Source organism: Pinus tabuliformis, chromosome 9, assembly GCF_031772625.1.
Source record: "Pinus tabuliformis cultivar Carrire ecotype Pingquan chromosome 9, CPIR1, whole genome shotgun sequence".
NCBI classification, from domain to species: Eukaryota; Viridiplantae; Streptophyta; class Pinopsida; order Pinales; family Pinaceae; genus Pinus; species Pinus tabuliformis.
The window spans coordinates 1,226,387,901-1,226,411,833 of NC_142307.1; positions in this window are offsets into that span (position 1 = coordinate 1,226,387,901).

Below are 23,933 nucleotides of genomic sequence, written 5' to 3' on the forward strand. Positions count from 1 at the left end.
TGAATTTACAAAAGGAACGCCTTATCGGAGCCTATCGGAAACTCAAACTACTCTGAAATGGTCCTTACACAATTACAAAGGTTGTGGGAGATAATGCATTTGAGCTCAGCATTCCCCCATTCCTTGGCCTACACCCAGTGTGCAATGTGGACTGCCTTTGGCCATACTTTCCACCATTGCTAGACACATCCGACATTGCAGAACAACTCACACCCACAGAGTTAAATCCAAATTGCATGGAACAAGCTGCAACTGATCGGATCATGGACATACAAATCAAGCACACTCGCCAGCAGAATATCCAACTGTATCAAGTTGTCAAGGCAAGCCAACTCCTTCACTAGGGTAAGTGGCTCACCAGGGACCAAGTTCAGCAGAAGTTCCCTCATCTCATGGAGGAACTCTGAGATGAGGAACTCAACGCAATGGGGACCATTTCTTCCTAAAGGGGGAGGAATGATCCAGGTGGATATTGGTGGCCACCTACCAATTCCACTTGGACCCCCACCATTTTCTACTCTGAGTTTTTCAATTTCCTTAATTATAGCAGAGTTTACTATTTTCAGCACTTTTTCAAGTCCTAAACTTCCAAAGCCATTTTGAGGCACTAAACGACGTTTTGTGGAAATCTACCGCTATCAATTTTCTATCTAAAATCATATTTTCCTTTGTAGTCCTCGAAGAGATCTTTCCAATGGGTTATCATGCATGTCAAACAAAGATAATATGACTAAGTCGCAACCCCAGGAAGTTGGTTATCTAACTCACCCTAACGAGGCCCATAAACTCTTGGTGTTACATCTCCTCGAGTTAGGGTTTTGGTTGTTTATGGTTTTCTCTTATTGTTCAATAATAAAAAGGTCCTTGAGCCTTATTGTAAGGCAATTCAGAGGCATGTAGCCACCACATCTCTTCTCAGAGATAAGCTACCAGTGCCCTAGCTGGTTTATTTCCATTCCTATTTGTAAGCATATTTCAGTATTTTACATTAATGAAATGAAGTATTATTTCCACTGCATCTCTGTGTTTATGGTTATCTCTGTAATTTTTTGTGTTCTTGTTTAAATCTGAACCAGTGGTATCAGAGCAGTTTGCTTGTTTTCTTTGTTTCTCTTTGCATGTCCCCAACGAGGTCGGGATATAAGGAGTTAGGGCTTGAACTGGTTGAACCTTTGCAAGACCAGCATCGCAAATCCCGACAGCCTCCTGTGGCGGATGAAAAGAAAGAAGAGGGGGTAGGAGATACTATCAAAATCTTGCTCGAAGAAGCCCTCGAGTGGCAAAGGAACAAGATGATGGACAACTTTGCCTAGATCCTTTAATGGCTACCCAGGGGCAACGCATCGGCTTCCAATAGATACTCTAGAAAAGCACACCATTTAAGGTACAAGTTAATTTTGAAATCCCCATATGTTGGGTTGTGTTATATTCTTTCCACGACTAGCCGATGTAGTTAATCGGGGGGTTAAAGGGGGGGTGGAGACCCCCCTTTGTTGCGTTGATTTTGTAGCCAGGGGGGTCACAGGGGGTTTGAGGCATACCCATAACCACACTTTATGGTGTCCAGCGCAGCTCTTTGAAAAATTTTGGATTTGGACTCTATGTTAGGTTGGGCAGACACACCTATGGTTTTGTGCATGATTTTTGCACATGTTTTTGGACGCGATGGTTTTCGGTCCATGGTATTGGATGCTTCTGCATGTATAAATATGTATTGTAACATTGGAAGGAATATAATGAAAAATCAAGTTGGTAGTCCCATTTTCAGGATCCAGGGGAAAATTTTTGTGTATATGTGTTTTATTTGTTATTCTCTCGCATTTTTTATCTTATGTGTTTTAGAATTCGTATTCAGGTAATCTCTGTACAGGGTTAAAACCTACATTTGGTATTAGATCTATTTTGGCTTCAAGGGGATGCCTTTGCTGCTGAGGGGTTTTTCTCGGGCCTGTGGTAGACCCTATTTAGTAAGAGATCTGTGAGATCGATTCTGGTGGTGAAAGAAGATGGCGAGCAATGGAAAGATATAAATCTAAAAATTTAATGGTAAGAGTTTTGAGTTGTGGAAACTCAAGATGGAGGATCCGTTGGTGGATAAATATCAGTGGATTGCGGTAGATCTGGGTACTAAAACAACAGGAGTGTTTGATGATGAATGGAAGAAGTTGGGTTGAAATGCAAAGAGCACAATACAATTGTGTGTCTCAGATTCAGTATTGTTGAATGTATCAGGGGAAGCTACAACGAAGGATTTGTGGGACAAGTTAGGGACTTTGTACCAGTCTAAGTCACTGGAGAATAAATTGTTCCTACAGAAAAAGCTATATAACTTGACGATGAAATATGAAGACTCGGTGATAGATCATCTGAATGCATTTAATATTGTGGTAAGTCAGTTAGCATATGTTGATATTAAAATTTCAGATGAAGATAAGTGCATCAGTTTGTTCTGTTCTCTACCAGATTCATGGGATAGTCTGGTTATTGCAATAGGTAGCAATGCAACTGCCTTGCAGTTTGATGAAATAGTCTCATCCTTGCTGACGGAGGAGATGAGATGGAAAACTGTGGAGAGCTAGAATGGTGACGCCTTGTCTGTATGAGGACGGTCCCAAAATAGAAACAAAAATAAGTCATTGAGTGGGAGATCTAAACCTAGAGGGAGATCTAAATCTCCAGGAAAATCTATAAAGGTGGTGTACTGGAAATGCGGAAAGGAAGGGCACTACAAAAGGGATTGTAAATCTAAATCCACTGATAAAAGAAAGGGATCTGATGATTCTCCTTCTGTAGAGGGAAATACCACCTCAGATGAAGGTGGGGATGTGTACTTGGCTTCTTCAAGTATACATGTAGATCATGAGGCATGGTTGATTGATTCAAGTGCATCTTTTCACTTCACTCCCCATAGAGAGTGGTTTTGCGAGTATGAGAAATACGATGGTGGTGATGTCTTCTTGGGGGATGAAAGGAAGGCTAGAATCATTGGTCGCAGAAAAGTAAATTTGAAGTTGCAAGGTGGAAGGGTTAGAACACTTCTGGGTGTTCTGAATATTCCTGAATTAGCCAGAAATCTAATTTTTGTAAGAAAGTTGGATGATGCAAGTGTACAAATAGTGTTCGAGAAGGATACCTGCAAGATGGCTAGGGGAGCACTGGTATTAATGTGGGGAGTTCGGATTCAAACTCTGTACAAGCTGCAAGGTAGCACTGTTGTTTATGGGTGCAACAGTTCTGTGGTTCTTAAAGTGGAGCAAAAAATCTAGTGTTCTCTGGAGAGAAGACCATGTTGTGGCATCAAAGGCTTGGACATATTGGAGAGAAGGGCCTTCGAATACTTCGTGGTAAAGGTATGGTAGAAGGTATGAGTAATATCTCTCTGGATTTTGCTTTCTGTGAAAATTGTGTATATGGGAAGCAGAATCGGGTGAGTTTCCCCTTTGGTGGTAAGAGGACGAAACAAATATTAGAGCTTGTGCACAGTGATGTGTTTGGACCTGTGAAGATTCCATCACTAGGTAAGTTTGTGTACTATGTATCATTTATAGATGACTTCTCAAGGAATACATGGATATATTTCCTTAAGAAGAAATCTGAAGTCTTTGACAGGTTTAAAGAATTTAAGGCTCCGGTAGAAAACCAAACAAGGAAGAAGATAAAGGTGCTGAGGACAGATAATGTAGGAGAATTTTGCAGCAAGGAATTTGAAGAATTCTGTAACAAGTGTGGTATAGCATGGTAGAAGACTACTCATATACACCTCAACCAAATGGAGTTGCAGAAAGAATGAACAAGACATTGATGCAAAGGGCAAGAAGCATGCTCAGTGGTGTCGGGTTAGGACAGGAATTCTGGGTAGAGGCAGTGGATACTACATGTTACCTGGTTAACAAGTCACCTTCATCAGCATTGGAGGATAAGACTCCACAAGTGGTATGGACAGGTACGAAACCCTCTCTTTCACATCTGAGGGTATTTGGATGTGATGCATATGTACATGTTCCAAAGGAGAAACAAACCAAGTTGGATAGTAAATCTGAAAAGTGCATCTTTATTGGGTATAAGGATGGTTTAAAGGGTTATAAGCTTTGGAACCCAGTAAAAAAGAAGGTTGTGTACAGCCGAGATGTGGTGTTCACAGAGGTGAAAGATGTTATTAAACATGAAGTTCAACCAAAGGAACCTGAGAAGATAAAGGTTGAGCTAAAGGAGGAAGAACCAGACTCTACAGCAGAGGAGGAATCAGAAGATGAAGAGCCACAAACTTCGGGTGTGAGAAGATTAGTTTGAGAAAGAGGGCACCCAAAAAGGTATAGTCCATCTGCTTTTTTTTCAAATTTTGCTTTGTCTGTTACTGATGATGATCCCAGAACTGTGAAAGAAGCAGTAAATTCAGACGATGGAAAACTCTAGAAAGAGGCCATGGTTGATGAAATGGCATCTTTGCACAAAAATGAGGCTTTGGATCTAGTGGAGTTGTCGGCTAGAAGGAAACCCATTGGCAGCAAATGGGTGTTCAAAAAGAAGACAAATGCAGAAGAAAATGTGGAGAAATACAAAGCTCGGTTCGTAGCAAAAGGTTATTCCCAGGTTTCGAGAATTGATTTTGGTGATATTTTTTCTCCTGTTGCCAAGGTAACTTCTATTAGATTACTTTTATCTATTGTTGCTGCTTTTGATTTTGAGGTAGAACATATGGATGTGCAGACAACATTTCTTCACGGGGATCTAGAAGAGGAGATCTACATGAAGCAACCTGAAGGCTTTGCAGTGAAGGGTAAGAAAGAACTGGTATGCAAGTTAAAGAAGTCTCTGTATGGGTTAAAATAGTCACCAAGGATGTGGTATCAGAAATTTGATACATTTATACAGGGACTTGGCTTCACCAGAAGCAGAGCAGATCACTGTGTCTATTTTAAATTAATTGGGGATCGTGTTATTTATTTGGTCTTGTATGTGGATGATATGTTGCAGGTTGGAAATGACAAAGAAATTGTCGAGGATTTGAAGACCCAGTTGTCCTCCAAATTCGACATGAAAGATCTTGGTGCTTCAAAATATATTTTGGGCATGGAAATTAAAAGAGATTGAGCAAAGAGGAAGCTCTAGTTAAGCCAGAGGAAGTATGTCGAGACAATACTGCAAAGGTTTAATATGTAGGATAGTAAACCAGTGAATGTTCCTATTGCTGTAGGTGTGAGGTTATCTGTTGAACAGTGTCCCAAGACACAAAAAGAGGAAGAGGACATGTCCCGTGTTCCATATGCAAGTGCAGTTGATAGCTTGATGTATGCATTGGTCTGTATTAGACTAGACATTGCACATGAAGTGGGAGTATTTAGCAGGTTTATGTCAAAACCAGGGAAGGAGCACTGGACAACAATGAAGTGGGTTTTCAAGTATTTACGTGGCACTAGTGATTATGGTTTGTGCTACCAAGGAAGAACAAGATTGGACAGAATGTTGGATATTCGTGGCTTTGTTGATGCAGACTAACCTGGAGATCTAGATCAAAGAAGATCTACAAGAGGGTATGTGTTTAACCTATTTGGAGGTGTAGTCAGTTGGATGAGTAAGAAATAATATGTAGTGGCACTATCAACTACAGAGGCAGAATACATGGCAGCCACTCATGCAAGCAAGGAAGCAGTTTGGTTGCAGAGATTGTGTTCAAGTATGGGGTTAGTACAGGGAGCTATAAGGATAGAGTGTGACAGCCAAAGTGCAATTTTCTTGACAAAGAACCTACATATCATTCCAAGACAAAGCACATTGATGTTCAGTATCACTTTGTGAGGGATATGATAGAAGACAAAAAGGTGTTGCTGGTAAAGGTGGACACTATGAAGAATACTGTAGATCCATTGACAAAATCTGTGAGCTCTGAGAAGTTCTCTTGGTGTAGAGAGACAACGAGCATTTTAGGGGTGGAAAAATGACTAAGCTCTCTTATGGCCCCCTGTGGAAAGAAAACAACAAGTGGGAGAATGTTAGGTTGTGTTATATTCTTTCCATGACTAGCCCACATAGTTAACTGGGGGGTTAGAGGGGCGACAGATCCCCCCCCCCCCCTTCGTTGTGCCAATTATGTAGCGGGGGGGGGGGGGGGGGGGGGTTCACAGGGGGTTTGAGGAATACCCGTAACCCCACTTTATGGGGTCCGGGGTTGTGCCCCAGAAAATTTTGGTTTTGGACCCTATGTTAGGTTGGGCGGACCCACCTATGGTTTTGTGCATGAGTTTCACAGATGTTTTTGGACGCAATGGTTTTCGGTCCATGGTATTGGATGCGATGGTTTTTGGTCCATGGTATTGGATGCTTCGGCATGTATAAATATGTATTGTAACATTGAAAGGAATACAATGAAAAATCAAGTTGGTAGTCCCGTTTTTGGGATCCAGGGGAAAATCTTTGCGTATATGTGTTTTATGTGTTATGCTCTCACATTGTTTATTTTATGTGTTTTAGAATTCGTATGCAGGTAATTTCTGTACGTGGTTAAAACCTACATTTGGTATCAAAGATGTTTTGGCTTCAAGGGGATGCCTTTGTTGCTGAGGGGTTTCGCTCCAGCCTATGGTAGACCCCGTTCACTGGGAGATCTGCGAGATCGATTTTGGTGGTGAAAGAATATGGCGAGTAGTGGAAAGATAGAAATCGAGAAGTTTATTGGTCAGAGTTTTGAGTTGTGGAAACTCAAGATGGAGGATCTATTGGTGGATAAAGATCAGTGGATCATGGTAGATCTAGGTACTAAACCAACGGGAGTGTTCGATGAAGAATGGAAGAAGTTGTACGATTATGTGTCTCAGATTCAGTATTGTTGGATGTATTAGTGGAAGCTATGGCGAAGGATTTGTGGGATAAGTTAGGGACATTTTACTAATCTAAGTCTTTGATGAATAAAATTTTCCTATGGAAAAAGATATATAACCTGAGGATGAAAGATGGAGACTCGGTGACAAAGCATCTGAATGCATTTAATACTGTGGTAAGTTAGTTAGCATCTGTTGATATTAAAATTTCAGATGAAAATAAGTGCATAAGTTTTTTGTGTTCTCTACCAGATTCGTGGGATAGTCTGGTCATTGCAATAGGTAGCAATGCAACTGCCTTGCAGTTTGATGAAATAGTCTCATCCTTGCTGACAGAGGAGATGAGACGAAAAAATATGGAGAGCTAGAATGGTGATGCCTTGTCTGTACGAGGACGGTCCTGAAATAGAAACAAAAATAAGTCATCGAGTGGGAGATCTAAATCTAGAGGGAGATCTAAATCTCCAGGAAAACCTATAAAGGTGGTGTGCTGGAAATGCGGAAAGGAAGGGCACTATAAAAGGGACTATAAATCTAAAGCTCCTAATAAAGTAAAGGGATCTGATGATGCTCCTTCTGCAGAGGCGAAAACCACCTCAGATGAAGGTGGGGATGTGTACTTGGCTTCTTCAAGTACACATGTAGATCATGAGGCATGGTTGATTGACTCAAGTGCATCCTTTCACTTCACTCCCCATAGAGAGTGGTTTTGCAAGTATGAGAAATATGATGGTGGTGATGTCTTCTTGCGGGATGATAGGAAGGCTAGAATCGTTGGTCGTGGAAAGGTAAAGTTGAAGTTTCAAGGTGGAAGGGTTAGAACACTTCTGGGTGTTCTGCATATTCTTGCATTAGCCAAAAATCTGATTTTTGTAAGAAAGTTGGATGATGCATGTGTAAAAACAGTGTTCGAGAAGGATACCTGCAAGATGGTTCGGGGAGCACTAGTATTGATGCAGGGAGTTCGGATTGGAATTCTGTACAAGCCACAAGGTAACACTATTTTTGATGGGTGCAACAATTTTGTGGTTCCTGAAAGTGGAGCAGAAAATCTAGTGGTCTCTGGAGAGAAGACCATGCTGTGGCGTCAAAGGCTTGGACATATTAGAGAGAAGGGCCTTCGAATACTTCATGGTAAAGGTATGGTAAAAGGTATGCGTAATATCTCTCTAGATTTTGATTTCTATGAAAATTGTGTATATGGGAAGCAGAATCGGGTGAGTTTCCCCTTTGATGGTAGGAGGGCAAAAAAGATATTAGAGCTTGTGCATAGTGATGTGTTGGACTTGTGAAGATTCCATCACTGGGTAAGTTTGTGTACTATGTATCATTTATAGATGACTTCTCAAGGAATACATGGATATATTTCCTTAAGAAGAAATCTGAAGTCTTTGACAGGTTTAAAGAATTTAAGGCTCTAGTAGAAAACGAAACAGGGAAGAAGATAAAGGCACTGAGGACAGATAATGGTGGAGAATTTTGTAGCAAGGAATTTGAAGAATTCTGTAACAAGTGTGGTATAGCACGGTAGAAGACTACTCATATACACCTCAGCAAAATGGAGTTGCAGAAAGAATGAACAAGACATTGATGCAAAGGGCAAGAAGCATGCTCAGTGGTGCTGGGTTAGGACATGAATTCTAGGTAGAGGCGGTGGATACTGCATGTTACCTGGTCAATAGGTCAACTTCATCAGCATTGGAGGATAAGACTCCACATGTGGTATGGACTGGTAAGAAACCCTCTCTTTTACTTCTGAGGGTATTTGGATGTGATGCATATGTACATGTTCCAAAGGAAAAACAAACCAAGTTGGATAGTAAATCTGAAAAGTACATCTTTATTGGGTATAAGGATGGTTTAAAGCATTATAAGCTTTGGAACCTAGTAACAAGGAAGGTTGTGTATAGCCAAGATGAGGTGTTCAGAGAGGTGAAAGATGTTATTAAACATGAATTTCAACCAAAGGAACCTGAGAAGATAGAGTTTGAGCTAAAGGAGGAAGAATTAGACTCTACAACAGAGGAGGAATCAGAAGATGAAGAGCCACAAACTCCAGGTGTGAGAAGATCAGTTCGAGAAAGAAGAGAGCCAGAAAGGTATAATCCATCTACTTTCTGTTCAAATTTTTCTTTGTCCTTTACTGATGATGATCCCAGAACTATGAAAGAAGCAGTAGATTCAGAGGATGGAAAACTTTGGAAAGAGACCATGGTTGATGAAATGGCATCTTTGCACAAAAATGAGGCTTGGGATCTAGTGGAGTTGTTGGCTGGAAGGAAACCCATTGGCAGCAAATGGGTGTTCAAAAAGAAGACAAATGCAGAAGGAAAAGTGGAGAAATACAAAACTCAATTGGTAGTAAAAGGTTATTCCCAGGTTCCGGGAATTGATTTTGGTGATATTTTTTCTCCTGTTGCCAAGGTAACTTCTATTAGATTACTTTTATCTGTTGCTGCTACTTTTGATTTTGAGGTAGAAAAGATGGATGCGAAGACAACATTTCTTCACTGGGATTTGGAAGGGGAGATATTCATGAAGCAACCTGAAGGCTTTGCAGTGAAGGGTAAGAAAGAACTGGTATGCAAGTTAAACAAGTCTCTGTATGGGTTAAAACAGTCACCAAGGATGTGGTATCATAAATTTGATACATTTATACTGGGACTTGGCTTCACTAGAAGCAAAGAAGATCACTGTGTGTATTTTAAATTAATTGGTGACCGTGTTATTTATCTGGTATTATATGTGGATGATATGTTGTTGGTTGGAAAGGACAAAGAAATTATCCAGGATTTGAAGACCCAAATATCATCCAAATTCGACATGAAAGATCTTGGTGTTGCAAACTATATTTTGGGCATGGAAACTAAAATATATCGAGCAAAGAGGAAGCTCTGGTTAAGCCAGAAGAAGTATGTCGAGACAATATTGCAGAGGTTTAATATGTAGGATAGTAAACTGGTGAAGGTTCCTATTCCTGTAGGTGTGAGGTTATCTATTGAATAATGTCCTAAGACACAAGAAGAGGAAGAGGACATGTCCCATGTTCCATATGCAAGTGCAATCGGTAGCCTGATGTATGCAATAGCCTGTACTAGACCAGACGTTGCATATTTAGTGGGAGTATTGAGCAGGTTTATGTCAAAACTATGGAAGGAGCACTGCACAGTGAAGCGGGTTTTCAGGTATTTGCATGGCACTAGTGATTATGGTTTGTACTACCAAGGAAGACTAGGATTGGACATAATCTTGGATATTCCTGACTTTGTTGATGTAGACTGTGCTGAAGATATGGATCAGAGAAGATCTACAAGTGGGTATGTGTTTAACCTGTTTGGAGGTACAGTTAGTTGGATGAGTAAGAAACAATCTGTAGTGGCATTATCAACTACAGAGGCAGAATACATGGCAGCCACTCATGCAAGCAAGGAAGCAGTTTGGTTGTAGAGATTGTGTTTAGTATGGGTCAGTACAGGGAGCGATAAGGATAGACTGTGACAGCCAAAGTGAATTTTTCTTGGCAAATAACCCCGCATATCATTCAAAGACAAAGCACATTAATGTTCAGTATCACTTTGTGAGGGATATGATAGAAGACAAAAAGGTGTTGCTAGTAAAGGTGGACACTTTGAAGAATACTGCAGATGCATTGACAAAATATGTGAGCTCTAAGAAGTTCTCTTGGTGTAGAGACACAATGGGCATTTTAGGGGTGGAATAATGACTAAGCTCTCTTGTGGCCCCCTGTGGAAAGAAAACAACAAGTGGGAGAATTTTGGGTTGTGTTATATTATTTCCACGACTAGCCCACGTAGTTAACTAGGGGGTTAGCCCTTCATTGCACCAATTTTTTAGTTGGGGGGGGGGGGGGTCACAGGGTGTTTGAGGCATACCTGTAACCCCACTTTATGGGGTCTGGGGCAACGCCCTGAAAAATTTTGGTTTTGGACCTTATGTTGGGTTGGGCAGACCCACCTATGGTTTTGTGCATGATTTTCGCACATGTTTTTGGATGCGATGGTTTTCGGTCCATGGTACTGGATGCTTTGGCATGTATAAATATGTATTGTAACATTGAAAGGAATATAATGAAAAATCAAGCTAGTAGTTCTGTTTTTGGGATCTAGGGGAAAATCTCTATATATGTGTTTTATGTGTTATGCTCTCGCATTGTTTATTTTATTTGTTTTATAATTTGTATGCAGGTAATTTCTGTACGGAGTTAAAACCTACACCATATTCGACGGTTAGATAGACGTAGATTCTGTCGATAAATGGTTAAATCTACTAGAGGGTTATATTTTTGTTCATGGTTTTTCCAATCGGGAAAAGATTATTTTCGCTCTTCTAAAAGCAAGCACCCACGTCAAGCATTGGTGGGAAACCTACTGCGAGCAGAAGGATGAAAGTATAGGTTCACTATTTTTAGCTGCACCCACTTGGAATTCATTTCGGGATTCCATCAAGGAGCAGTACTACCTTGTCGAAAGCTATGAGAATCAATACATAAAGTGGACCATGTTGCGGCAGGGAAGGGACCAAGACATGCCAAATTTTACCAATATTTTCCATACCCTTCACACCAATTTGGGTATCAAGGATACAGAGAAACATTTAGTAGTCAAATACCATGGCTACCTGCACAAGAACATCCAGAAAGAAATAAAATTCCTGAACATCTCCTCACCCAGCACGGCATACCGATATGTTGTCAAGGTCGAGAAAAAGTTTAAACAAAAGAAGCGAGACATTGGATCTACGAATCCAAAGCAAGGGAAAGGTGCCCCCAAACCACAGAACAAAGGACAATGCCAAGGCAAGGCGACCCAAGACAACCTGCCAAAGCTACAATCAAAGAACAATGCCGTGAAGTGAAAAAAGGACATGGGAAAGTGGTGTGAGTTTCATAAGAGCTCCACTCACAACAGAAGTGAGTGTCAGGCCAAGCAATCACTCGTGGTCAAGCTAAAGGTTTCAGAATCAGATGCATGTTTCGACTCTAAATTAAAACCTGACAAGGGGAATGATAAAGGTAAGCAGATTATTGATGCGGAGCCTAATGCCACTGTTGTCACCACGAAGATCCAGAAGGAGGAACACAAAGATCCAGAGGAGGAGGAGCATCTCTTCCACTCGTAGATGTGGGTAAATAGCTCCCCGCTACAGTTTTTTTTTGATAGCAGGAGCCAAAAAAACCTCATTTCGGCAGAGGTCGTGAAACGGCTGGGCTTACCGACCACAACACATCCACAATCGTACACCATCGGGTGACTTCACCAAGGATCAGATCTTTGCGTGAGACAACAGTGTCAACTTCCATACAACATCAAGCCCTTCATGGATGAGGTATTGTGTGACATTGCTCCCCTTGAAGCTTGTGATGTATTATTAGGACAACCATACTTGTTGAAGCGACATGCTATGTATGAATCAAGGCCTCGTGCTGTTATTGTTACTTTGGGAAATAAGTTGTACAAGATACCAGAGGTAGCACCACCTACTGCCGTCTATTTGGTTACTCCAAAACAATGCAGTAAGCTCATTTCCAAAACCGAGAAATTTGTTTCCCTAATGATACGTCGTCAAAGAAAGAAGAAGATGGTGGCCACGACCTCTAGACAGGGCCCCTCCGCATGACAACTACAGATGGACATGGTCGTGGAGGAGTACAAGAACATATTCACCTCCCCCGCAAGGGTTCCTCTACACTGTCAGGTCAAGCACTCCATCGATCTTACCCCAGGTGCACCACTGCCCAATGGACTAATATATCAGTGCTCCATTCTGGAGAACGATGAAATCAAGAGGCAGATTCAGGAGCTGCTGCAAAAAGGTCACATCCATCCAAGTTCATCACCTTGTGGGAGCCCGATCGTGTTGGTACAGAAAAAGGATGGGACTTGGAGACTCTGTATTGACTATCAGGCATTGAACAAGATCACTATCTGTAATAGGTACCCAATACCTTGGATTGATGACCTCCTGGACGAACTGAAGGGGGGAAAATATTTCATCAAGATCAATTTGAAGTCAAGATATCACAAGGTACCAATCGAACCCTCTGATGTGTGGAAGACTACCTTCAAAGCCAAGGAGGGCGTTTTTGAATGGTTAGCTATGCCTTTCGGATTGACGAATGCTCCTGCAACCTTCATGAGGCTAATGGATGACATCTTGTGGCCATTCACCAACTCATTCGTAGTGGTATAATTGGATGAAATCCTGATCTTCAGCCAGAGTTGGGAAGAGCACCTGCACCACATCTGACAAGTTCTCCAAAATCTGCAGCAACATAAGTTATGTGCCATTTTGGAGAAATGCACTTTTGGCATGACCTAGGTTTAGTATCTGGGATACATTATTGATGAACACTGGGGCATGTGGATCCCTCCAAGATCTAAGTTATTCGGGATTGGCCATCTCCAACCACTCTGGCAGAGTTCCGCAACTTTCTAGCTCTTTCCAACTTCTACCATAGGTTGGTGTTGGTATTTTCTCATATCCCTTGGCCCTTGAGACAAGTCACTAAGGGAGGAGTGAAAATAAAAATCTTTTAGTCTGAATCTCAATAGAAGGCATTCACAGAGTTGAAAGACCACCTCTGCTCGGCACCAATGCTCGCATTACCAGACTTGCAACAACCATTTGAGGCCAAGACAGTTGCCTCTGACTATGCTATTGTGGTAGTCCTTACTCAACACGGGCATCAAATGGCATATCACAGCGAAACACTTTCAAACTAAGTCTGGAAGTTTCCCACCTATGAAAAATATATGTATTCCTTTGTGCAGGCCTGCTGACAATGGAAGCATTATATTTTGGGGAAGGAAATAGTCATCCACACAGACCATCAACCCCTGCATTTCATATAGACCCGAGGGAAATTGTAGAATGATCGCCATAAGAAGTGGTCCACATACCTGCAACAATTCCATTTGAATATCAAGTATAAGAAAGGCAACACCAATAATGTTGCAGATTGCCTCATTCGACCACTGATCAAGGCGTTAACCATCGTGCTCAACTCTTGTGGGCACAAGACTTCTGATTGGCCACTTCTCTACAAAAGCGACCCAGAATTTGGCCACACATACGAGATACTCTTGGAGGGTCAGCATGTTATATATTTTGACCTCCACGATGCCCTGTTATGCCACCTGGGTCACCTTTGTGTTCCTTCAAGCGAGTGTGCCAAGATAATTTGGGAAGCACACTACACTCGAGTTGATGGGCATTTCGGGGTCGAGAGAATGGTGGCAGTACTGAAGAAGTATTTCTATTAGCTAAATCTACGATAGGATGTTGGGAAGTACATCAGATCATGCACTACCTGCGCCATTGCCAAATTGACCATCAAGAAGCAAGGCCTCTATACCCAACTGCCTACCCCTAGTTGACCTTGGGAATCAATCTCCATGGATTACATGTTAGGCCTTCCTTCCACTAAGCATGGAAATGATTACATTTTTGTGGTTGTCGATAGGTTCTTGCAAATATTATGGCGGCCTACAAGAAGAATATCACAGTAGAAGCCACTGCTAAAATCTTCTTTGAACGAGTGTGGGTACACTTTGGGATCCCACAGTCTATCATCTTAGATCGGGACAACTGGTTCCTTAGTACATTTTGGTCTAGTCATTGGTCGATCCTGGACACCCAACTCACTAAGTCCACAGCCTTCCATCCTCAAACTGATGGCTAGACAGAAGTTGTCAATAGGATGATCGTACACATTTTGTGCATGTAAAACTCAAAGCATCCACACACACGGGACGAGAGCCTCCCCTATGTTCAGCACAATTACCACCGGGCTCTCCACGACTTGATTGGCCACAACCATTTTCAGGTGGGCTTGGGATTCCAGCCACTTTGTCCCATTGATGTGGCCATGCCATTTGCAGCTACTCACACAGATTCAGCTCATGTCTAGTCTGAAATAGATAAAGCAAACAAGTTCATTGAGAACATACAACATATTCTCCAGCAGGTCCATGAAATTCTGGAGAAATTAAATGCCAAGTACAAGTAGCGACATGATCAACATCAGGTGCCACACAAGTTTTAGGTGGGCAATAAAGTCTGGTTGCATTTGCAAAAGGAACACCTTACCGGAGCTTGTCGAAAACTCAAACCACTTTGATATGGTCCTTACATGATTACCAAGGCTATGGGAGACAATGCATTTGAGCTTATTATTTCCCCATTCCTTGGCCTACACCTAGTGTTCAATGTGGACCGCCTTCAGCCATACTTTCCACCATTTCTTGACACATCCGACATTGCAAAACAGCTGACACCCACAGAGTTAAATCCAGATTGCATGGAACAAGCTAAAGTTGATCAGATCATGGACACACAGATCTAGCACACTCACCAGCAGAATATCCAACTTTATCAAGTTGTCCAGGCATGCCAACTCCTTCACCAGTGCAAGTGGCTCACTAGGGACCAAGTTCAACAGAAGTTCCCTCATCTCATGGAGGAACTCAACGCAATGGGGACCATTGCTTCCTAAAGGGGGAGGAATGATCCAGGTGGATATTGGTGGCCACCTACCAATTCCACTTGGACCCCCACCATTTCTTCTTTCAGTTTTTTAGTTTCCTTAATTATAGCACAGTTTACTATTTTTAGCAGTTTTTCGGGTCCTAATCTTCTGGAGCTTTTTTGAGGCCCTAAACGACGTTTTTTTGGAAAAATACGGCTAGCAATTTTCTATCTATAATCATTTTTTCCTTCATAGTCCTCGAAGGGATCTTTCCAATGGGCTATGATGCATGTCAAACAAAGATAATATGACCAAGTTGCGACCCCGGGAAGTTGGCTGTCCAACTCACCCCAACGGGGCCCATAAACTCTTGGTGTTACATCTCCTTAGGTTAGGTTTTTGGTTGTTTATGGTTTGCTCTTATTGTTAAATAATAAAAAGGCCCTTGAACCTCATTATAAGGCATTTTAGAGCCATGTAGCCACCACATCTTTTATCAGAGATAAGCTACCATTTTCCTAGCTGGTTTATTTCCATTCCTGTTTCTAAGCATATTTCAGTATTTTACATAAATGAAATGAAGTATTATTTCTAATGCATCTCTGTGTTTATGGTTATCTCTATAATTTGTTGCCTTCTTATTTAAATCAGGATCAGTGGTATCCCAGCCTTGCAAATCCCGACATCCTCCCATGGTGGATGAAAAGAAAGACGAGGGGGAGGAGATCATACCAAAATCTTGTTCAAAGAAGCCCTCGAGTGGCAAAGGAACGCGATGATGGAAAATTTGCGATGCATTGGCTTCTAATAGCTACTCTGGAAACACCACACCATTTAAGGTACAAGTTAATTTTGAAATTCCCATATTCGAGGGTCAGATAGACGTAGATGTCATCGATAAATGGTTAAATCTGCTAGAGGGTATTTTTCTATTCATGATTTTTCCAGTCGGGAAAGATTATTTTCGCTCTTCTCAAGGCATCCCCCCACGTCAAGCATTGGTGGGAAACCTACTGCGAGCAAACGGATGAAAGTATAGGCTCACTACTTTTAGCTACACCCACTTGGAATTCATTCCAAGATTCCATCAAAGCTATTAGGATCAATACATAAAGTGGACCACGTTGTGGTAGGGAAGGGACCAAGATGTGTCGAAGTTTACCAATATTTTCCATACCCTTCACACAAAGTTGGGTATCAAGGATAAGGAGCAGCATTTGGTACTCAAATACCATGGCTGCCTACCCAAGTACATCCAGGAAGAAATATAATTCTTGAACATCTCCTCGCTCGGCAAGGCATACCGATATGCCGTCAAGGTCAAGAAAACATTTAAACAAAAGAAGTAAGACTTTGGATCTGTGAATCAGAAAAAATGGAAAGGTGGTCCCAAACCGCAGAAGAAAGGACAAAGCCAAGATAACCTACCAAAGATGTAGTCAAAGAACAGCACCACAATGCCAAAAAAGGACACGGGAAGGTGGTGTGAGTTCCATAAGAGCTCCACTCACAACACAAGTGAGTGTCAGGCCAAGCAGTCACTAGTGGCCAAGCTAAAGGTTTCAGAATTAGATGCATGTTCCGACTCTAAGTCAGAACTTGATAAGGGGAATGATAAAGGGAAGCAAATTATCGATGCAGAGCCTAATGCCACCATTGCCACCACAAAGATCCAGAAGGAGGAACCTGAAGATCCAGAGGAGGAGGAGCATCTCTTCCACTCGCAGATATGGGTAAAGGGCTCCCCGCTATAGCTCATTGTCAACAGTGGGAGCCAAAAGAACCTCATTTCGGCAAAGGTCTTGAAGCGGTTGGGCTTCCTGACCACAACACATCCACAACTGTACACCATCGGGTGATTTCACCAAGGACATGATCTTCGCATAAGCCAGCAGTGTCACCTTCCATACAACATCAAGCCCTTCATAGATGAGGTATTGTGTGAAATTGCTCCCCTTGAAGCTTGTGATGTATTATTAGGACAACCATACCTGTCAAAGCGACATGGTGTGTATGGATCAAGGCTTCGTGATGTTATTGTTACTTTGGGAAATAAGTTGTACAGGATACCAAAGGTAGCACCACCTACCGCCATCTGTTTGGTTACTCCAAAACAATGTAGTAAGCTCATTTCCAAACCGGGAATTTCTTTTCCTGATGATACACCCTCAAGGAAAGAAGAAGATGGTGGCCCTGACCTCTAGAAAGGGACCCTCCTCATGAAAACTACAAATGGACAAGGTCGTGGAGGAGTACTAGAACATCTTCACCTCCCCCGCAGGGTTTCCTTTGCACTATCAGGTCAAGCACTCCATCGATCTTACCCCAGGTGCATCGCTGCCAATGGACCAATCTATCGACGCTCCGTTCTAGAGAATGATGAAATCAAGAGGCAGATTTAGGAGTTGCTGCAAAAAGGTCACATCCGTCTGAGTTCATCGCCTTGTGGGAGCCCGATCGTGTTGGTATAGAAGAAGGATGGGACTTGGAGACTCTGTATTGACTATCGAGCATTGAACAAGATCACTATCTGTAATAGGTACCTGATCCCATGGATTGATGACCTCCTGGACCAACTGAAGGAGGAAAAATATTTCAACAAAATCAATTTGAAGTCAGGATATCACTAGGTACCAATCGATCCTTCCAATGTGTGGAAGACTGCCTTCAAAACCAAGGAGGGCCTTTTCGAATTGTTGGTTATGCCTTTTGGATTGATGAATGCTCCTGCAACCTTCATGAGGCTAATGGATTACATCTTGTGGCCATTCACCCACTCATTTGTAGTGGTATACTTGGATGACATCCTAATCTTTAGCCAGAGTTGGGAAGAGCACCTCCACCACATTCGACAGGTTCTCCAAACTCTGCGACAACACAAGTTATGTGCCAATTTGGAGAAATGCACTTATGGCATGACCCAAGTTCAGTATATGGGATACATTATTGATGAATAGGGGGTGCATGTGGATCCTACCAAGATCCAAGCCATTTGTGATTGGCCATCTCCAACCACTCTGACAAAGCTCCGTAGCTTTCTAGGTCTTGCCAACTTCTACCGCAAGTTCGTGTTGGGATTTTCTCATATCACTTGGCCCTTGAGTCAAGTCACCAAGGGAGGAGTGAAAGCAAAAATATTTTGGTATGAATCTAAACAAAAGGCATTCACAGAGTCGAAAGATCGCCTCTCCTTGGCACCAGTGCTCACATTACCAGACTTGCAACAACCATTTGAGGTTGAGACAGATGCCTCTGACTATACTATTGTGGCAATCCTTATTCAACATGGGCATCCAGTGGCATATCACAGTGAAACACTTTCAGACATAGTCCGAAAGTATCCCACTTATGGCAAAGAGATGTAATCCATTGTGCAGCCCTACTGACAATGGAAGCATTAGATTTTGGGGAAGGAAACAGTCATCCACACAGACCACCGACCCCTGTAGTTCATACACACCCAAGGGAAATTATAGATTGATCACCATAAGAAGTGTTCCAATACCTGCAACAATTCCATTTGAATATCAAGTATAAGAAGGGCAGCACCAACAATGTTCCAGATTGCCTTAGTCGACCACTGATCATGGCGTTAACCATAGTGCTCAACTCTTGTGGGCACGAGACTTCTGATTGGCCACTTCTCTACAAAAGCGACCCAAAATTCAGCCACACATTCTAGACACTCTTAGAGGGTTAGCATGTTCCAGATTTTCACCTCCAGGATGCCCTGTTATGCCACCTAGGTCACCTTTGTGTTCCTTCAAGCGAGCGTGCCAAGATGATTTGGGAGCACACTACCGTCAAGCCAATGGGCATTTCGAGGTCGAGAAAATGGTGGCAGTACTGAAGAAGTATTTCTATTGGCCGTATCTGTGACAAGATGTTGGGAAGTACATTAGATCATGCACTGCCTATGCCATTTCCAAACCAACCATCAAGAAGCAAGGCCTCTATACCTCGCTGCCTACCGCTAGTCGACCTTGGGAATCCATCTCCATGGATTACATGTCAGGCCTTCCTTCCACTAAGCATGGAAACGACTGTGCTTTTGTGGTTGTTCAAAGGTTCTCGAAGATGGTCATTATGGCAGCCTACAAGAAGAATATCACAGTAGAAGCCACTACTAAACTCTTCTTTGAACAAGTGTGCGTACACTTTGGGATCCCACAGTCTATCATACCAAATCTGGATAGCAGGTTCCTTAGTAAATTTAGGTCCAGTCTTTGGTCGATGCTGGACACCAAACTCACTAAGTCCACAGCCTTCAATCCTCAAACTAATGGCTAGACAGAGGTTGTCAACAGGATGATCGTACACATTCTGTGCATGTACAACTCAAAGAATCCACGCACATGGGATGAGAGCCTCCCCTATGTTCAACACAGTTACAACCAAGCTCTCCATAGCTCGACTGGCCACAACCGATTTCAAGTGGGCTTGGGATTCCAATCACTATGTCCTGTTGATGTGGTCATGCCATTTGTAGCTACTCACGCAGATTCGGCTCATGTACAGTCCAAAACAGATAAGGCAAATAGCTTCATTGAGAACATATAACATATTCGCCAGTAGGTCCATGACATTTTGGAGAAATCAAATGTTATGTACAAGCAGTGACATGATCAACATTGGGTGCCACACAAGTTTCAGGTGGGCGACAAAGTCTGGTGGCATTTGCAGAAGGAATGTCATACCGGAGCCTATCAAAAACTCAGACCACTCCAATATGGTCCTTACACGATTACTAAGGATGTGGGAGACAATGCATTTGAGCTCAGCATTCCCCCATTCCTTGGCCTCCACCCAGTGTTCAATGTGGACCGCCTTCGGCCATACTTTCCACCATTACTAGACACATATGACATTACAGAACAACTAACACCCACAGAGTTAAATCCAAATTTCATGGAACAAGCTGCAACTAATCAGATGATGGACACACAGATCTAGCACCCTTTCCAGTAGAATATACAACTGTATCGAGTTGTCAAGGTAGGCCAACTCCTTCACCAGGGCAAGTGGCTCACCAAGGACCAAGTTCAGTAGAAGTTCCCTCATCTCATGGAGGAACTCAATGCAATGGGGACCATTGCTTCCTAAGGGGGGAGGAATGATCCAGGTGGATATTGGTGACCACCCACCAATTCTAGTTTGACCCCCACCATTTCTTCTTTTAGTTTTTTCAGTTTCCTTAATTATAGCACAAGTTTACTATTTTTAGCAGTTTTTTGGGTCCTAAAATTCTGGAGCCGTTTTGAGGCCCTAAACGACGACTTTTTGGAAATCTACCACCAATGAATTTTCGTTTAAAATAACCTATTCCGTCGTAGTCCTCGGAGAGATATTTCCAATGGTCTATGATGCATGCCAAACAGAGATAATATGACCAAGTCGCAACCCCGAGAAGTTGGTTGTCCAACTCACCCCAATGGAGCCCATAAACTCTTGGTGTTACATCTCCTCGAGTTAGGGTTTTGGTTGTTTAGGGTTTGCTCTTATTGTTCAATAATAAAAAGGACCTTGAGCCTCATTGTAAGGTAGTTCAGAGGCATGTAGAAGCCACATCTCTTCTCAGAGATAAGCTATCACCACCCTAGCTAGTTTATTTCCATTCCTATTTGTAAGCATATTTCAGTATTTTACATTAACGAAATGAAGTATTGTTTCCACTGCATCTCTGTGTTTATGGTTATCTCTATAATTTTTTGTGTTCCTTTTTAAATCTGGATCAAGTACCTTGGTGTTTGAATAATAGTTATTTGATGTATCTAACATGTTTCTACAGGTTGAGGTGATCAACACCAACATGGTTGTCGTCAAGGCCAAAGGGGGAGTTTGTCGGAATTATGATGCATGTGTTGTCCTTGATGGAAACTCACTTGTAACAGAACAAGTATATGGTAAATAGATGAATCCACAAGTCAGTTCAGAGGTATTAGAGTGATGGAACAGAATAACATAATGATGGGACAAAGGTTTACATATCAGAATCAAAAGTTTGATAACGGTGAATATTTGAAGATCTGTACACGGGTTCATCAAAGCCAAGTCGCATATACACATAGGTGCAAAGAGGCAAAGTTGAGTACATGATGGCACACTAATTTAAGAACACCAAGGGTTCTTACCATGGTATTAGCCCAAAATATTGAGTGCAATAATGGTTACTTGATCCAGTCCAAGATTACCACCAGCACTACTGTAGTTTTGACCCATGGTATTGGCTAAGGCTTTAATTATATAGGGAGGTGAAGATCAAAGTGCTAAGTGTTCATGTGAAAAGGTTTTTAATGAATACTTCAATCTAAAATATATTTGCATTATGAGGGCGATAGTTGACACATAGATCTAAAATAATTTTTCACTGATGGATACAATGATGGATCAGGATCATGAGACCTAAAATGACTTTCAATTGTATGATCTTCTCATGGATTGACTAGATATAATTATTGACGCATGCTTTTATCTCTAAATATTATGAGCTTGGTCTTTATGAAGTTATGAAGAGATGCACAATTTTAGGTCAAAATTTTTAGATCTGTATGCACGTTGGTCTTGGTGAAGTCCCATATACACATGGGTTCGTTTCTTCAAAGTCGTGTATATAAAGGAACGGTTTTTGTTCATAAATTACTGATCAACCTAATTAGTGTTTATGTATCTCTACTATCTATCAATGATGTCCTCATGTTGATCTAGGTTGAGTGATGATGTTTGAAGTAGAACTGATTGAATGATGAAGTTGAATTTGGTTACATGTTGATTGGTTGAAAATATTATTGATGTTGCTAATTGTATGAGGGTTCTGTAAGCTAACATAATATTTCAGAATAACTCTGGTCAAGTCCATGTCTGATTTAGAATTACAAGTTTTTAGTATATTGAGATCTGCATGCACATTTCTCTACAGAAAAGCACATATACACGTGGGTTTCCTTAAGTGAAGTAGCGTACACAGTTGGCATATGAATGATTAGTGTTGCAGTTGATTATGTTTGTTGATGCAGTATTCTGAGTTCAGTTCTATGTTCTGGTTAAAATGACATCACTGTAATGTTTGAATTAAGTTGGTGTTTTCTTCAGTTGATATACAACGTGTGATGTATTGAAGCAAGTGGATCTAGTGTGAAAATTTATGAAACATGGTCCACAGATGTTACTAAGGGTTGGATCCTTGAGTGAGGAAGTCGAAGCTTCCTTCCAGTCGTAGTTGGTAATTAGATTAGGGGGTTGGATCTCCCGTCCAGTAGAAGCTACAGAATGAGTGAAGGTTGTAGCCTTCAACGGGTGGGTATCTACGTACTAGCATGACTTTGCACCAGTACAAGAATGTAAGAATTTTTTGATATAAATAAGTTTGAAGATCGAGATGAAAAGAACAGTGGTTTTCTCCCACATTGGGTTTCCACCTTAAATTTTGGTGTTCATGTGTGATACTTTATTCTGTTCTTACTACACCTACTTACTAATTATCAAATGCTTGATAAATCTCTTACATTTTGATTTAAGTTTAACAGATAAAGAGTTAGCTGTGTTACCATTTTACAAATCATACGCTAGTTTCTTTTACAACAATCACCTACATATGCAATTTGGGTTCAGTAAAGTCATGTATACATTTTAGAAAAGAAAATTATTAGTGTGGGTTTTTAAAATAATGATTCACCCCCCCGAGTAGTTTTCCCAAAATTTTCTTACTTTTCACTTACATTATGCTTTGGTTTACCTTCTTGTTGAAGCCCCAAAAATCAAGTCTACAACAAGGGGGATACCCGCCTGGTCCAGACCTTGGTTGGCAGCTCCTTTTCCGTTTCGTATAGCGGGTCCAACTGGGGATATGGGACCAGTTTCCCAATTTCTGTGTCTGTTAGAGAAAGATCGATATTTCTGTTTCTAACAATTTCTAAATGGAATACTTCTAACCCAATTCTAATCTAATAATAAGGAAATTATTATTCTAATGATAGAAATATGTAAATCTACACTAACCCGGGGTGTGATCTTTTTTCTATGCGATCTAAAATGATTTCAAACAACAACTGGTAATAAAGATCATTCAGCTGTTATGAGAAAAGAATTCAGTACAGATGAACCACTTCGTATAAAAATTTAGACGAAACAATTGCACAAAACAAATCGCATAATGAGCTATTCATATACTAAGCATAAATAAATAGCTATCACCGTACAAAAGTGCCAAATGATAACTCAGGCATTCATACATTAATATATAAATAAATGAACCGGAAATCACTCTAACACAAGGCAAAAATAGTTAAGAGATAGAAATACCATTTATAACTAGTCCTACTCATGAGCTTCAAGTGATAACTATTTATCTCTCCTTGATCAAATATCCACTAAGAGTACAAAAGTGCAACATCAATAGCAAATATCAAATGCAAACATCAATAAATCCTGTTCCATTCATTCATCAAAACTTCCTCAGAGGGTACAGAAGTGCATGTTCTGGGGATAAGTTTTTGATAAATTTCAGGACCCTTCTCTAAATGCATGAGAAGGGTTTAAATACTACTAACTAAATCTAAAAATAAATTATTACAAAAATGTAGGATGCAGTTTAAATGACCGTCCTCTTTTCAGGAAAATAAAACAAAATTAAA